General features: G+C 42.5%; 11 non-coding genes across 11 annotated transcripts; all 11 read left to right on the top strand.

Annotated features, from left to right (window-relative positions):
- Window positions 1-719: 719 nt before the first annotated feature.
- On the top strand, window positions 720-830 carry TRNAL-CAA (transfer RNA leucine (anticodon CAA)). Its single transcript has 2 exons — window positions 720-757; window positions 785-830. It is a non-coding gene; the product is annotated as a tRNA-Leu (tRNA).
- A 1,347-nt stretch (window positions 831-2,177) lies between these two features.
- On the top strand, window positions 2,178-2,288 carry TRNAL-CAA (transfer RNA leucine (anticodon CAA)). Its single transcript has 2 exons — window positions 2,178-2,215; window positions 2,243-2,288. It is a non-coding gene; the product is annotated as a tRNA-Leu (tRNA).
- A 1,336-nt stretch (window positions 2,289-3,624) lies between these two features.
- On the top strand, window positions 3,625-3,735 carry TRNAL-CAA (transfer RNA leucine (anticodon CAA)). The gene is made up of 2 exons: window positions 3,625-3,662; window positions 3,690-3,735. It is a non-coding gene; the product is annotated as a tRNA-Leu (tRNA).
- A 1,347-nt stretch (window positions 3,736-5,082) lies between these two features.
- On the top strand, window positions 5,083-5,193 carry TRNAL-CAA (transfer RNA leucine (anticodon CAA)). Its single transcript has 2 exons — window positions 5,083-5,120; window positions 5,148-5,193. It is a non-coding gene; the product is annotated as a tRNA-Leu (tRNA).
- A 1,336-nt stretch (window positions 5,194-6,529) lies between these two features.
- Window positions 6,530-6,640, top strand: TRNAL-CAA (transfer RNA leucine (anticodon CAA)). Its single transcript has 2 exons — window positions 6,530-6,567; window positions 6,595-6,640. It is a non-coding gene; the product is annotated as a tRNA-Leu (tRNA).
- A 1,333-nt stretch (window positions 6,641-7,973) lies between these two features.
- TRNAL-CAA (transfer RNA leucine (anticodon CAA)) lies at window positions 7,974-8,084 on the top strand. Its single transcript has 2 exons — window positions 7,974-8,011; window positions 8,039-8,084. It is a non-coding gene; the product is annotated as a tRNA-Leu (tRNA).
- Window positions 8,085-9,431: 1,347 nt separating this feature from the next.
- On the top strand, window positions 9,432-9,542 carry TRNAL-CAA (transfer RNA leucine (anticodon CAA)). The gene is made up of 2 exons: window positions 9,432-9,469; window positions 9,497-9,542. It is a non-coding gene; the product is annotated as a tRNA-Leu (tRNA).
- Window positions 9,543-10,878: 1,336 nt separating this feature from the next.
- On the top strand, window positions 10,879-10,989 carry TRNAL-CAA (transfer RNA leucine (anticodon CAA)). Its single transcript has 2 exons — window positions 10,879-10,916; window positions 10,944-10,989. It is a non-coding gene; the product is annotated as a tRNA-Leu (tRNA).
- A 1,347-nt stretch (window positions 10,990-12,336) lies between these two features.
- TRNAL-CAA (transfer RNA leucine (anticodon CAA)) lies at window positions 12,337-12,447 on the top strand. The gene is made up of 2 exons: window positions 12,337-12,374; window positions 12,402-12,447. It is a non-coding gene; the product is annotated as a tRNA-Leu (tRNA).
- A 1,336-nt stretch (window positions 12,448-13,783) lies between these two features.
- On the top strand, window positions 13,784-13,894 carry TRNAL-CAA (transfer RNA leucine (anticodon CAA)). Its single transcript has 2 exons — window positions 13,784-13,821; window positions 13,849-13,894. It is a non-coding gene; the product is annotated as a tRNA-Leu (tRNA).
- Window positions 13,895-15,241: 1,347 nt separating this feature from the next.
- On the top strand, window positions 15,242-15,352 carry TRNAL-CAA (transfer RNA leucine (anticodon CAA)). The gene is made up of 2 exons: window positions 15,242-15,279; window positions 15,307-15,352. It is a non-coding gene; the product is annotated as a tRNA-Leu (tRNA).
- Window positions 15,353-15,685: the final 333 nt, after the last annotated feature.

Raw genomic sequence — 15,685 nt, 5'->3', positions numbered from 1 at the left:
ATGTATTGTAAAAAATCTTCTTTATTTAATCTATCTAAAAGTGGAGGTTAACACCCTCCTACGCATTTCGTGTGAACATACACTTTATCAAGGAGTATTGCATTCAATTATTTATAAATGTAAATAAAGAGGTTGGGGGCCACAGGTGAAGCCCTTGAGGGCCGTTTGTTGCCCACCAATGACAAAGTGTAAGCTTGTCATGACAGGGTCTCACTTTGCCTCACGTTGTCGATTTCTTGTTGCTCTTATTTCCATTGTTAGTACTTTATTATCCTTGTGTTGTAATTTTTTTAAGCGCTGCATAAACAGTTGGCGCAATAGAAATAAAAATATACGTACACACTGCTTCTACTTCCTATCATTGGAATGCCCTTACTTGTACTTACCTGTATACCTCTATCTGGGGATGACCTTGGCTGAGTTTTTTTTTTTGTGATATCCTTTCATAAATGAAGCATTAAAACACAGAGACTCACTATTTCACTCACTCACTGAATCACTGAATCACTCACCTGTATGCACTCAGAATGCTATTGAGTGACATCCTGCCATGAAACCATTCACTCAGCCTTCTGGACATTTACCCATTCTCTCACAGGCACCCAGTCAATCACTCACATACAATACAATGATCGTATTCAGTAACTCTCTTTCCGCCTCTCACAGACCAGGGGTGCGTAGTCAATCAGTCACTTCTACTGAGCACAAGACTCCAAGTTGTCAGGATGGCCGAGTGGTCTAAGGCGCCAGACTCAAGCTTGATATCTTCCCATGTCAGTGGGTGTTCTGGTCTCTGTATGGAGGCGTGGGTTCAAATCCCACTTCTGACAGGTTCTTTTGTTACTCTTTCAAATGTTCTTATACCGTTTATATCCTATACATCCTCATGCCCTCTGATTTTTTGGGGAGGGTTCTTAGTGGCGGCGGGTGGAGGATCCTTTGGTTACAGAGAAAATGGATTTATAGAAAGTGGGCATTTCTTGTCTTCGAAGATGGCCACCAAGCTACTTTCTCTTGGCGAGTCAATCACTAATGGCGACGGCTTTGGTCAGCATTGTTGACTGACTTTTTGGGTGTGACCTGTGACATCAGCACTGCCATTTAGCAGGTAATCTGCAGTCAGGAGGACATCCTGCATTAGATATACACCCAGGACTGTGTGACCTTATCCCTAATAAGCGATAGTCAGGAGGTCATCCTACATTAGATACCAAAATAGGATTGTCTGAGCCTGTCATAGAGCTTTGCACTTTAGGGAGTAAAGTGTTCCTAAACTGAGTTAACCAGTCAAACTGGTTCCAGTGTGACCAATGCCTCACACTTCTCTCTTTTACAATCAATTCAAAATGCTGCTGCTCTTCTGATGTGTATCTACTTCTGGTCTCCTGAAACATCTCGAAAAAGAGAAAAAAAACAGCGCACCGCCAAAGTGGGTCCCAAGCAAATGTATTGTAAAAAATCTTCTTTATTTAATCTATCTAAAAGTGGAGGTTAACACCCTCCTACGCGTTTCGTGTGAACATACACTTTATCAAGGAGTATTGCATTCAATTATTTATAAATGTAAATAAAGAGGTTGGGGGCCACAGGTGAAGCCCTTGAGGGCCGTTTGTTGCCCACCAATGACAAAGTGTAAGCTTGTCATGACAGGGTCTCCCTTTGCCTCACGTTGTCGATTTCTTGTTGCTCTTATTTCCATTTTTAGTACTTTATTATCCTTGTGTTGTAATTTTTTTAAGCGCTGCATAAACAGTTGGCGCAATAGAAATAAAAATATACGTACACACTGCTTCTACTTCCTATCATTGGAATGCCCTTACTTGTACTTACCTGTATACCTCTATCTGGGGATGACCTTGGCTGAGTTTTTTTTTGTGATATCCTTTCATAAATGAAGCATTAAAACACAGAGACTCACTATTTCACTCAAAGATACATTCTGCCATTCACTCACTCACTGAATCACTCACCTGTATGCACTCAGAATGCTATTGAGTGACATCCTGCCTTGAAACCATTCACTCAGCCTTCTGGACATTTACCCATTCTCTCACAGGCACCCAGTCAATCACTCACATACAATACAATGATCGTATTCAGTAACTCTCTTTCCGCCTCTCACAGACCAGGGGTGTGTAGTCAATCAGTCACTTCTACTGAGCACAAGACTCCAAGTTGTCAGGATGGCCGAGTGGTCTAAGGCGCCAGACTCAAGCTTGATATCTTCCCATGTCAGTGGGTGTTCTGGTCTCTGTATGGAGGCGTGGGTTCAAATCCCACTTCTGACATGTTCTTTTGTTACTCTTTCAAATGTTCTTATACCGTTTATATCCTATACATCCTCATGCCCTCTGATTTTTTGGGGAGGGTTCTTAGTGGTGGCGGCGGGTGGAGGATCCTTTGGTTACAGAGAAAATGGATTTATAGAAAGTGGGCATTTCCTGTCTTCGAAGATGGCCACCAAGCTACTTTCTCTTGGCGAGTCAATCACTAATGGCGACGGCTTTGGTCAGCATTGCTGACTGACTTTTTGGGTGTGACCTGTGACATCAGCACTGCCATTTAGCAGGTAATCTGCAGTCAGGAGGACATCCTGCATTTGATATACACCCAGGAATGTGTGACCTTATCCCTAATAAGCGATAATCAGGAGGTCATCCTACATTAGATAACAAAATAGGATTGTCTGAGCCTGTCATAGAGCTTTGCACTTTAGGGAGTAAAGTGTTCCTAAACTGAGTTAACCAGTCAAACTGGTTCCAGTGTGACCAATGCCTCACACTTCTCTCTTTTACAATCAATTCAAAATGCTGCTGCTCTTCTGATGTGTATCTACTTCTGGTCTCCTGAAACATCTCGAAAAAGAGGAAAAAAACAGCGCACCACCAAAGTGGGTCCCAAGCAAATGTATTGTAAAAAATCTTCTTTATTTAATCTATCTAAAAGTGGAGGTTAACACCCTCCTACGCATTTCGTGTGAACATACACTTTATCAAGGAGTATTGCATTCAATTATTTATAAATGTAAATAAAGAGGTTGGGGGCCACAGGTGAAGCCCTTGAGGGCCGTTTGTTGCCCACCAATGACAAAGTGTAAGCTTGTCATGACAGGGTCTCACTTTGCCTCACGTTGTCGATTTCTTGTTGCTCTTATTTCCATTGTTAGTACTTTATTATCCTTGTGTTGTAATTTTTTTAAGCGCTGCATAAACAGTTGGCGCAATAGAAATAAAAATATACGTACACACTGCTTCTACTTCCTATCATTGGAATGCCCTTACTTGTACTTACCTGTATACCTCTATCTGGGGATGACCTTCGCTGAGTTTTTTTTTTTGTGATATCCTTTCATAAATGAAGCATTAAAACACAGAGACTCACTATTTCACTCACTCACTGAATCACTGAATCACTCACCTGTATGCACTCAGAATGCTATTGAGTGACATCCTGCCATGAAACCATTCACTCAGCCTTCTGGACATTTACCCATTCTCTCACAGGCACCCAGTCAATCACTCACATACAATACAATGATCGTATTCAGTAACTCTCTTTCCGCCTCTCACAGACCAGGGGTGCGTAGTCAATCAGTCACTTCTACTGAGCACAAGACTCCAAGTTGTCAGGATGGCCGAGTGGTCTAAGGTGCCAGACTCAAGCTTGATATCTTCCCATGTCAGTGGGTGTTCTGGTCTCTGTATGGAGGCGTGGGTTCAAATCCCACTTCTGACAGGTTCTTTTGTTACTCTTTCAAATGTTCTTATACCGTTTATATCCTATACATCCTCATGCCCTCTGATTTTTTGGGGAGGGTTCTTAGTGGCGGCGGGTGGAGGATCCTTTGGTTACAGAGAAAATGGATTTATAGAAAGTGGGCATTTCTTGTCTTCGAAGATGGCCACCAAGCTACTTTCTCTTGGCGAGTCAATCACTAATGGCGACGGCTTTGGTCAGCATTGTTGACTGACTTTTTGGGTGTGACCTGTGACATCAGCACTGCCATTTAGCAGGTAATCTGCAGTCAGGAGGACATCCTGCATTAGATATACACCCAGGACTGTGTGACCTTATCCCTAATAAGCGATAGTCAGGAGGTCATCCTACATTAGATACCAAAATAGGATTGTCTGAGCCTGTCATAGAGCTTTGCACTTTAGGGAGTAAAGTGTTCCTAAACTGAGTTAACCAGTCAAACTGGTTCCAGTGTGACCAATGCCTCACACTTCTCTCTTTTACAATCAATTCAAAATGCTGCTGCTCTTCTGATGTGTATCTACTTCTGGTCTCCTGAAACATCTCGAAAAAGAGAAAAAAAACAGCGCACCGCCAAAGTGGGTCCCAAGCAAATGTATTGTAAAAAATCTTCTTTATTTAATCTATCTAAAAGTGGAGGTTAACACCCTCCTACGCGTTTCGTGTGAACATACACTTTATCAAGGAGTATTGCATTCAATTATTTATAAATGTAAATAAAGAGGTTGGGGGCCACAGGTGAAGCCCTTGAGGGCCGTTTGTTGCCCACCAATGACAAAGTGTAAGCTTGTCATGACAGGGTCTCCCTTTGCCTCACGTTGTCGATTTCTTGTTGCTCTTATTTCCATTTTTAGTACTTTATTATCCTTGTGTTGTAATTTTTTTAAGCGCTGCATAAACAGTTGGCGCAATAGAAATAAAAATATACGTACACACTGCTTCTACTTCCTATCATTGGAATGCCCTTACTTGTACTTACCTGTATACCTCTATCTGGGGATGACCTTGGCTGAGTTTTTTTTTGTGATATCCTTTCATAAATGAAGCATTAAAACACAGAGACTCACTATTTCACTCAAAGATACATTCTGCCATTCACTCACTCACTGAATCACTCACCTGTATGCACTCAGAATGCTATTGAGTGACATCCTGCCTTGAAACCATTCACTCAGCCTTCTGGACATTTACCCATTCTCTCACAGGCACCCAGTCAATCACTCACATACAATACAATGATCGTATTCAGTAACTCTCTTTCCGCCTCTCACAGACCAGGGGTGTGTAGTCAATCAGTCACTTCTACTGAGCACAAGACTCCAAGTTGTCAGGATGGCCGAGTGGTCTAAGGCGCCAGACTCAAGCTTGATATCTTCCCATGTCAGTGGGTGTTCTGGTCTCTGTATGGAGGCGTGGGTTCAAATCCCACTTCTGACATGTTCTTTTGTTACTCTTTCAAATGTTCTTATACCGTTTATATCCTATACATCCTCATGCCCTCTGATTTTTTGGGGAGGGTTCTTAGTGGTGGCGGCGGGTGGAGGATCCTTTGGTTACAGAGAAAATGGATTTATAGAAAGTGGGCATTTCCTGTCTTCGAAGATGGCCACCAAGCTACTTTCTCTTGGCGAGTCAATCACTAATGGTGACGGCTTTGGTCAGCATTGCTGACTGACTTTTTGGGTGTGACCTGTGACATCAGCACTGCCATTTAGCAGGTAATCTGCAGTCAGGAGGACATCCTGCATTTGATATACACCCAGGAATGTGTGACCTTATCCCTAATAAGCGATAATCAGGAGGTCATCCTACATTAGATAACAAAATAGGATTGTCTGAGCCTGTCATAGAGCTTTGCACTTTAGGGAGTAAAGTGTTCCTAAACTGAGTTAACCAGTCAAACTGGTTCCAGTGTGACCAATGCCTCACACTTCTCTCTTTTACAATCAATTCAAAATGCTGCTGCTCTTCTGATGTGTATCTACTTCTGGTCTCCTGAAACATCTCGAAAAAGAGGAAAAAAACAGCGCACCACCAAAGTGGGTCCCAAGCAAATGTATTGTAAAAAATCTTCTTTATTTAATCTATCTAAAAGTGGAGGTTAACACCCTCCTACGCATTTCGTGTGAACATACACTTTATCAAGGAGTATTGCATTCAATTATTTATAAATGTAAATAAAGAGGTTGGGGGCCACAGGTGAAGCCCTTGAGGGCCGTTTGTTGCCCACCAATGACAAAGTGTAAGCTTGTCATGACAGGGTCTCACTTTGCCTCACGTTGTCGATTTCTTGTTGCTCTTATTTCCATTGTTAGTACTTTATTATCCTTGTGTTGTAATTTTTTTAAGCGCTGCATAAACAGTTGGCGCAATAGAAATAAAAATATACGTACACACTGCTTCTACTTCCTATCATTGGAATGCCCTTACTTGTACTTACCTGTATACCTCTATCTGGGGATGACCTTGGCTGAGTTTTTTTTTTTGTGATATCCTTTCATAAATGAAGCATTAAAACACAGAGACTCACTATTTCACTCACTCACTGAATCACTGAATCACTCACCTGTATGCACTCAGAATGCTATTGAGTGACATCCTGCCATGAAACCATTCACTCAGCCTTCTGGACATTTACCCATTCTCTCACAGGCACCCAGTCAATCACTCACATACAATACAATGATCGTATTCAGTAACTCTCTTTCCGCCTCTCACAGACCAGGGGTGCGTAGTCAATCAGTCACTTCTACTGAGCACAAGACTCCAAGTTGTCAGGATGGCCGAGTGGTCTAAGGCGCCAGACTCAAGCTTGATATCTTCCCATGTCAGTGGGTGTTCTGGTCTCTGTAAGGAGGTGTGGGTTCAAATCCCACTTCTGACAGGTTCTTTTGTTACTCTTTCAAATGTTCTTATACCGTTTATATCCTATACATCCTCATGCCCTCTGATTTTTTGGGGAGGGTTCTTAGTGGCGGCGGGTGGAGGATCCTTTGGTTACAGAGAAAATGGATTTATAGAAAGTGGGCATTTCTTGTCTTCGAAGATGGCCACCAAGCTACTTTCTCTTGGCGAGTCAATCACTAATGGCAACGGCTTTGGTCAGCATTGTTGACTGACTTTTTGGGTGTGACCTGTGACATCAGCACTGCCATTTAGCAGGTAATCTGCAGTCAGGAGGACATCCTGCATTAGATATACACCCAGGACTGTGTGACCTTATCCCTAATAAGCGATAGTCAGGAGGTCATCCTACATTAGATACCAAAATAGGATTGTCTGAGCCTGTCATAGAGCTTTGCACTTTAGGGAGTAAAGTGTTCCTAAACTGAGTTAACCAGTCAAACTGGTTCCAGTGTGACCAATGCCTCACACTTCTCTCTTTTACAATCAATTCAAAATGCTGCTGCTCTTCTGATGTGTATCTACTTCTGGTCTCCTGAAACATCTCGAAAAAGAGAAAAAAAACAGCGCACCGCCAAAGTGGGTCCCAAGCAAATGTATTATAAAAAATCTTCTTTATTTAATCTATCTAAAAGTGGAGGTTAACACCCTCCTACGCGTTTCGTGTGAACATACACTTTATCAAGGAGTATTGCATTCAATTATTTATAAATGTAAATAAAGAGGTTGGGGGCCACAGGTGAAGCCCTTGAGGGCCGTTTGTTGCCCACCAATGACAAAGTGTAAGCTTGTCATGACAGGGTCTCCCTTTGCCTCACGTTGTCGATTTCTTGTTGCTCTTATTTCCATTGTTAGTACTTTATTATCCTTGTGTTGTAATTTTTTTAAGCGCTGCATAAACAGTTGGCGCAATAGCAATAAAAATATACGTACACACTGCTTCTACTTCCTATCATTGGAATGCCCTTACTTGTACTTACCTGTATACCTCTATCTGGGGATGACCTTGGGTGAGTTTTTTTTTTTGTGATATCCTTTCATAAATGAAGCATTAAAACACAGAGACTCACTATTTCACTCACTCACTGAATCACTGAATCACTCACCTGTATGCACTCAGAATGCTATTGAGTGACATCCTGCCATGAAACCATTCACTCAGCCTTCTGGACATTTACCCATTCTCTCACAGGCACCCAGTCAATCACTCACATACAATACAATGATCGTATTCAGTAACTCTCTTTCCGCCTCTCACAGACCAGGGGTGCGTAGTCAATCAGTCACTTCTACTGAGCACAAGACTCCAAGTTGTCAAGATGGCCGAGTGGTCTAAGGCGCCAGACTCAAGCTTGATATCTTCCCATGTCAGTGGGTGTTCTGGTCTCTGTATGGAGGCGTGGGTTCAAATCCCACTTCTGACAGGTTCTTTTGTTACTCTTTCAAATGTTCTTATACCGTTTATATCCTATACATCCTCATGCCCTCTGATTTTTTGGGGAGGGTTCTTAGTGGCGGCGGGTGGAGGATCCTTTGGTTACAGAGAAAATGGATTTATAGAAAGTGGGCATTTCCTGTCTTCGAAGATGGCCACCAAGCTACTTTCTCTTGGCGAGTCAATCACTAATGGCGACGGCTTTGGTCAGCATTGCTGACTGACTTTTTGGGTGTGACCTGTGACATCAGCACTGCCATTTAGCAGGTAATCTGCAGTCAGGAGGACATCCTGCATTAGATATACACCCAGGAATGTGTGACCTTATCCCTAATAAGCGATAATCAGGAGGTCATCCTACATTAGATAACAAACTAGGATTGTCTGAGCCTGTCATAGAGCTTTGCACTTTAGGGAGTAAAGTGTTCCTAAACTGAGTTAACCAGTCAAACTGGTTCCAGTGTGACCAATGCCTCACACTTCTCTCTTTTACAATCAATTCAAAATGCTGCTGCTCTTCTGATGTGTATCTACTTCTGGTCTCCTGAAACATCTCGAAAAAGAGGAAAAAAACAGCGCACCACCAAAGTGGGTCCCAAGCAAATGTATTGTAAAAAATCTTCTTTATTTAATCTATCTAAAAGTGGAGGTTAACACCCTCCTACGCATTTCGTGTGAACATACACTTTATCAAGGAGAATTGCATTCAATTATTTATAAATGTAAATAAAGAGGTTGGGGGCCACAGGTGAAGCCCTTGAGGGCCGTTTGTTGCCCACCAATGACAAAGTGTAAGCTTGTCATGGCAGGGTCTCCATTTGCCTCACGTTGTCGATTTCTTGTTGCTCTTATTTCCATTGTTAGTACTTTATTATCCTTGTGTTGTAATTTTTTTAAGCGCTGCATAAACAGTTGGCGCAATAGAAATAAAAATATACGTACACACTGCTTCTACTTCCTATCATTGGAATGCCCTTACTTGTACTTACCTGTATACCTCTATCTGGGGATGACCTTGGCTGAGTTTTTTTTTGTGATATCCTTTCATAAATGAAGCATTAAAACACAGAGACTCACTATTTCACTCAAAGATACATTCTGCCATTCACTCACTCACTGAATCACTCACCTGTATGCACTCAGAATGCTATTGAGTGACATCCTGCCATGAAACCATTCACTCAGCCTTCTGGACATTTACCCATTCTCTCACAGGCACCCAGTCAATCACTCACATACAATACAATGATCGTATTCAGTAACTCTCTTTCCGCCTCTCACAGACCAGGGGTGTGTGGTCAATCAGTCACTTCTACTGAGCACAAGACTCCAAGTTGTCAGGATGGCCGAGTGGTCTAAGGCGCCAGACTCAAGCTTGATATCTTCCCATGTCAGTGGGTGTTCTGGTCTCTGTATGGAGGCGTGGGTTCAAATCCCACTTCTGACATGTTCTTTTGTTACTCTTTCAAATGTTCTTATACCGTTTATATCCTATACATCCTCATGCCCTCTGATTTTTTGGGGAGGGTTCTTAGTGGTGGCGGCGGGTGGAGGATCCTTTGGTTACAGAGAAAATGGATTTATAGAAAGTGGGCATTTCCTGTCTTCGAAGATGGCCACCAAGCTACTTTCTCTTGGCGAGTCAATCACTAATGGCGACGGCTTTGGTCAGCATTGTTGACTGACTTTTTGGGTGTGACCTGTGACATCAGCACTGCCATTTAGCAGGTAATCTGCAGTCAGGAGGACATCCTGCATTAGATATACACCCAGGACTGTGTGACCTTATCCCTAATAAGCGATAGTCAGGAGGTCATCCTACATTAGATACCAAAATAGGATTGTCTGAGCCTGTCATAGAGCTTTGCACTTTAGGGAGTAAAGTGTTCCTAAACTGAGTTAACCAGTCAAACTGGTTCCAGTGTGACCAATGCCTCACACTTCTCTCTTTTACAATCAATTCAAAATGCTGCTGCTCTTCTGATGTGTATCTACTTCTGGTCTCCTGAAACATCTCGAAAAAGAGAAAAAAAACAGCGCACCGCCAAAGTGGGTCCCAAGCAAATGTATTATAAAAAATCTTCTTTATTTAATCTATCTAAAAGTGGAGGTTAACACCCTCCTACGCGTTTCGTGTGAACATACACTTTATCAAGGAGTATTGCATTCAATTATTTATAAATGTAAATAAAGAGGTTGGGGGCCACAGGTGAAGCCCTTGAGGGCCGTTTGTTGCCCACCAATGACAAAGTGTAAGCTTGTCATGACAGGGTCTCCCTTTGCCTCACGTTGTCGATTTCTTGTTGCTCTTATTTCCATTGTTAGTACTTTATTATCCTTGTGTTGTAATTTTTTTAAGCGCTGCATAAACAGTTGGCGCAATAGCAATAAAAATATACGTACACACTGCTTCTACTTCCTATCATTGGAATGCCCTTACTTGTACTTACCTGTATACCTCTATCTGGGGATGACCTTGGGTGAGTTTTTTTTTTTGTGATATCCTTTCATAAATGAAGCATTAAAACACAGAGACTCACTATTTCACTCACTCACTGAATCACTGAATCACTCACCTGTATGCACTCAGAATGCTATTGAGTGACATCCTGCCATGAAACCATTCACTCAGCCTTCTGGACATTTACCCATTCTCTCACAGGCACCCAGTCAATCACTCACATACAATACAATGATCGTATTCAGTAACTCTCTTTCCGCCTCTCACAGACCAGGGGTGCGTAGTCAATCAGTCACTTCTACTGAGCACAAGACTCCAAGTTGTCAGGATGGCCGAGTGGTCTAAGGTGCCAGACTCAAGCTTGATATCTTCCCATGTCAGTGGGTGTTCTGGTCTCTGTATGGAGGCGTGGGTTCAAATCCCACTTCTGACAGGTTCTTTTGTTACTCTTTCAAATGTTCTTATACCGTTTATATCCTATACATCCTCATGCCCTCTGATTTTTTGGGGAGGGTTCTTAGTGGCGGCGGGTGGAGGATCCTTTGGTTACAGAGAAAATGGATTTATAGAAAGTGGGCATTTCCTGTCTTCGAAGATGGCCACCAAGCTACTTTCTCTTGGCGAGTCAATCACTAATGGCGACGGCTTTGGTCAGCATTGCTGACTGACTTTTTGGGTGTGACCTGTGACATCAGCACTGCCATTTAGCAGGTAATCTGCAGTCAGGAGGACATCCTGCATTAGATATACACCCAGGAATGTGTGACCTTATCCCTAATAAGCGATAATCAGGAGGTCATCCTACATTAGATAACAAACTAGGATTGTCTGAGCCTGTCATAGAGCTTTGCACTTTAGGGAGTAAAGTGTTCCTAAACTGAGTTAACCAGTCAAACTGGTTCCAGTGTGACCAATGCCTCACACTTCTCTCTTTTACAATCAATTCAAAATGCTGCTGCTCTTCTGATGTGTATCTACTTCTGGTCTCCTGAAACATCTCGAAAAAGAGGAAAAAAACAGCGCACCGCCAAAGTGGGTCCCAAGCAAATGTATTGTAAAAAATCTTCTTTATTTAATCTATCTAAAAGTGGAGGTTAACACCCTCCTACGCATTTCGTGTGAACATACACTTTATCAAGGAGAATTGCATTCAATTATTTATAAATGTAAATAAAGAGGTTGGGGGCCACAGGTGAAGCCCTTGAGGGCCGTTTGTTGCCCACCAATGACAAAGTGTAAGCTTGTCATGGCAGGGTCTCCATTTGCCTCACGTTGTCGATTTCTTGTTGCTCTTATTTCCATTGTTAGTACTTTATTATCCTTGTGTTGTAATTTTTTTAAGCGCTGCATAAACAGTTGGCGCAATAGAAATAAAAATATACGTACACACTGCTTCTACTTCCTATCATTGGAATGCCCTTACTTGTACTTACCTGTATACCTCTATCTGGGGATGACCTTGGCTGAGTTTTTTTTTGTGATATCCTTTCATAAATGAAGCATTAAAACACAGAGACTCACTATTTCACTCAAAGATACATTCTGCCATTCACTCACTCACTGAATCACTCACCTGTATGCACTCAGAATGCTATTGAGTGACATCCTGCCATGAAACCATTCACTCAGCCTTCTGGACATTTACCCATTCTCTCACAGGCACCCAGTCAATCACTCACATACAATACAATGATCGTATTCAGTAACTCTCTTTCCGCCTCTCACAGACCAGGGGTGTGTGGTCAATCAGTCACTTCTACTGAGCACAAGACTCCAAGTTGTCAGGATGGCCGAGTGGTCTAAGGCGCCAGACTCAAGCTTGATATCTTCCCATGTCAGTGGGTGTTCTGGTCTCTGTATGGAGGCGTGGGTTCAAATCCCACTTCTGACATGTTCTTTTGTTACTCTTTCAAATGTTCTTATACCGTTTATATCCTATACATCCTCATGCCCTCTGATTTTTTGGGGAGGGTTCTTAGTGGTGGCGGCGGGTGGAGGATCCTTTGGTTACAGAGAAAATGGATTTATAGAAAGTGGGCATTTCCTGTCTTCGAAGATGGCCACCAAGCTACTTTCTCTTGGCGAGTCAATCACTAATGGCGACGGCTTTGGTCAGCATTGTTGACTGACTTTTTGGGTGTGACCTGTGACATCAGCACTGCCATTTAGCAGGTAATCTGCAGTCAGGAGGACATCCTGCATTAGATATACACCCAGGACTGTGTGACCTTATCCCTAATAAGCGATAGTCAGGAGGTCATCCTACATTAGATACCAAAATAGGATTGTCTGAGCCTGTCATAGAGCTTTGCACTTTAGGGAGTAAAGTGTTCCTAAACTGAGTTAACCAGTCAAACTGGTTCCAGTGTGACCAATGCCTCACACTTCTCTCTTTTACAATCAATTCAAAATGCTGCTGCTCTTCTGATGTGTATCTACTTCTGGTCTCCTGAAACATCTCGAAAAAGAGAAAAAAAACAGCGCACCGCCAAAGTGGGTCCCAAGCAAATGTATTATAAAAAATCTTCTTTATTTAATCTATCTAAAAGTGGAGGTTAACACCCTCCTACGCGTTTCGTGTGAACATACACTTTATCAAGGAGTATTGCATTCAATTATTTATAAATGTAAATAAAGAGGTTGGGGGCCACAGGTGAAGCCCTTGAGGGCCGTTTGTTGCCCACCAATGACAAAGTGTAAGCTTGTCATGACAGGGTCTCCCTTTGCCTCACGTTGTCGATTTCTTGTTGCTCTTATTTCCATTGTTAGTACTTTATTATCCTTGTGTTGTAATTTTTTTAAGCGCTGCATAAACAGTTGGCGCAATAGCAATAAAAATATACGTACACACTGCTTCTACTTCCTATCATTGGAATGCCCTTACTTGTACTTACCTGTATACCTCTATCTGGGGATGACCTTGGGTGAGTTTTTTTTTTTGTGATATCCTTTCATAAATGAAGCATTAAAACACAGAGACTCACTATTTCACTCACTCACTGAATCACTGAATCACTCACCTGTATGCACTCAGAATGCTATTGAGTGACATCCTGCCATGAAACCATTCACTCAGCCTTCTGGACATTTACCCATTCTCTCACAGGCACCCAGTCAATCACTCACATACAATACAATGATCGTATTCAGTAACTCTCTTTCCGCCTCTCACAGACCAGGGGTGCGTAGTCAATCAGTCACTTCTACTGAGCACAAGACTCCAAGTTGTCAGGATGGCCGAGTGGTCTAAGGTGCCAGACTCAAGCTTGATATCTTCCCATGTCAGTGGGTGTTCTGGTCTCTGTATGGAGGCGTGGGTTCAAATCCCACTTCTGACAGGTTCTTTTGTTACTCTTTCAAATGTTCTTATACCGTTTATATCCTATACATCCTCATGCCCTCTGATTTTTTGGGGAGGGTTCTTAGTGGCGGCGGGTGGAGGATCCTTTGGTTACAGAGAAAATGGATTTATAGAAAGTGGGCATTTCCTGTCTTCGAAGATGGCCACCAAGCTACTTTCTCTTGGCGAGTCAATCACTAATGGCGACGGCTTTGGTCAGCATTGCTGACTGACTTTTTGGGTGTGACCTGTGACATCAGCACTGCCATTTAGCAGGTAATCTGCAGTCAGGAGGACATCCTGCATTAGATATACACCCAGGAATGTGTGACCTTATCCCTAATAAGCGATAATCAGGAGGTCATCCTACATTAGATAACAAACTAGGATTGTCTGAGCCTGTCATAGAGCTTTGCACTTTAGGGAGTAAAGTGTTCCTAAACTGAGTTAACCAGTCAAACTGGTTCCAGTGTGACCAATGCCTCACACTTCTCTCTTTTACAATCAATTCAAAATGCTGCTGCTCTTCTGATGTGTATCTACTTCTGGTCTCCTGAAACATCTCGAAAAAGAGGAAAAAAACAGCGCACCGCCAAAGTGGGTCCCAAGCAAATGTATTGTAAAAAATCTTCTTTATTTAATCTATCTAAAAGTGGAGGTTAACACCCTCCTACGCATTTCGTGTGAACATACACTTTATCAAGGAGAATTGCATTCAATTATTTATAAATGTAAATAAAGAGGTTGGGGGCCACAGGTGAAGCCCTTGAGGGCCGTTTGTTGCCCACCAATGACAAAGTGTAAGCTTGTCATGGCAGGGTCTCCATTTGCCTCACGTTGTCGATTTCTTGTTGCTCTTATTTCCATTGTTAGTACTTTATTATCCTTGTGTTGTAATTTTTTTAAGCGCTGCATAAACAGTTGGCGCAATAGAAATAAAAATATACGTACACACTGCTTCTACTTCCTATCATTGGAATGCCCTTACTTGTACTTACCTGTATACCTCTATCTGGGGATGACCTTGGCTGAGTTTTTTTTTGTGATATCCTTTCATAAATGAAGCATTAAAACACAGAGACTCACTATTTCACTCAAAGATACATTCTGCCATTCACTCACTCACTGAATCACTCACCTGTATGCACTCAGAATGCTATTGAGTGACATCCTGCCATGAAACCATTCACTCAGCCTTCTGGACATTTACCCATTCTCTCACAGGCACCCAGTCAATCACTCACATACAATACAATGATCGTATTCAGTAACTCTCTTTCCGCCTCTCACAGACCAGGGGTGTGTGGTCAATCAGTCACTTCTACTGAGCACAAGACTCCAAGTTGTCAGGATGGCCGAGTGGTCTAAGGCGCCAGACTCAAGCTTGATATCTTCCCATGTCAGTGGGTGTTCTGGTCTCTGTATGGAGGCGTGGGTTCAAATCCCACTTCTGACATGTTCTTTTGTTACTCTTTCAAATGTTCTTATACCGTTTATATCCTATACATCCTCATGCCCTCTGATTTTTTGGGGAGGGTTCTTAGTGGTGGCGGCGGGTGGAGGATCCTTTGGTTACAGAGAAAATGGATTTATAGAAAGTGGGCATTTCCTGTCTTCGAAGATGGCCACCAAGCTACTTTCTCTTGGCGAGTCAATCACTAATGGCGACGGCTTTGGTCAGCATTGTTGACTGACTTTTTGGGTGTGACCTGTGACATCAGCACTGCCATTTAGCAGGTAATCTGCAGTCAGGAGGACATCCTGCATTAGATATACACCCAGGACTGTG

This window comes from Ascaphus truei, unplaced genomic scaffold, assembly GCF_040206685.1.
Source record: "Ascaphus truei isolate aAscTru1 unplaced genomic scaffold, aAscTru1.hap1 HAP1_SCAFFOLD_541, whole genome shotgun sequence".
In the NCBI taxonomy this organism is placed as follows: domain Eukaryota; kingdom Metazoa; phylum Chordata; class Amphibia; order Anura; family Ascaphidae; genus Ascaphus; species Ascaphus truei.
The sequence above is the reverse complement of the archived record's forward strand: the minus strand, read 5'-3'. Positions and strand labels throughout refer to the sequence as shown.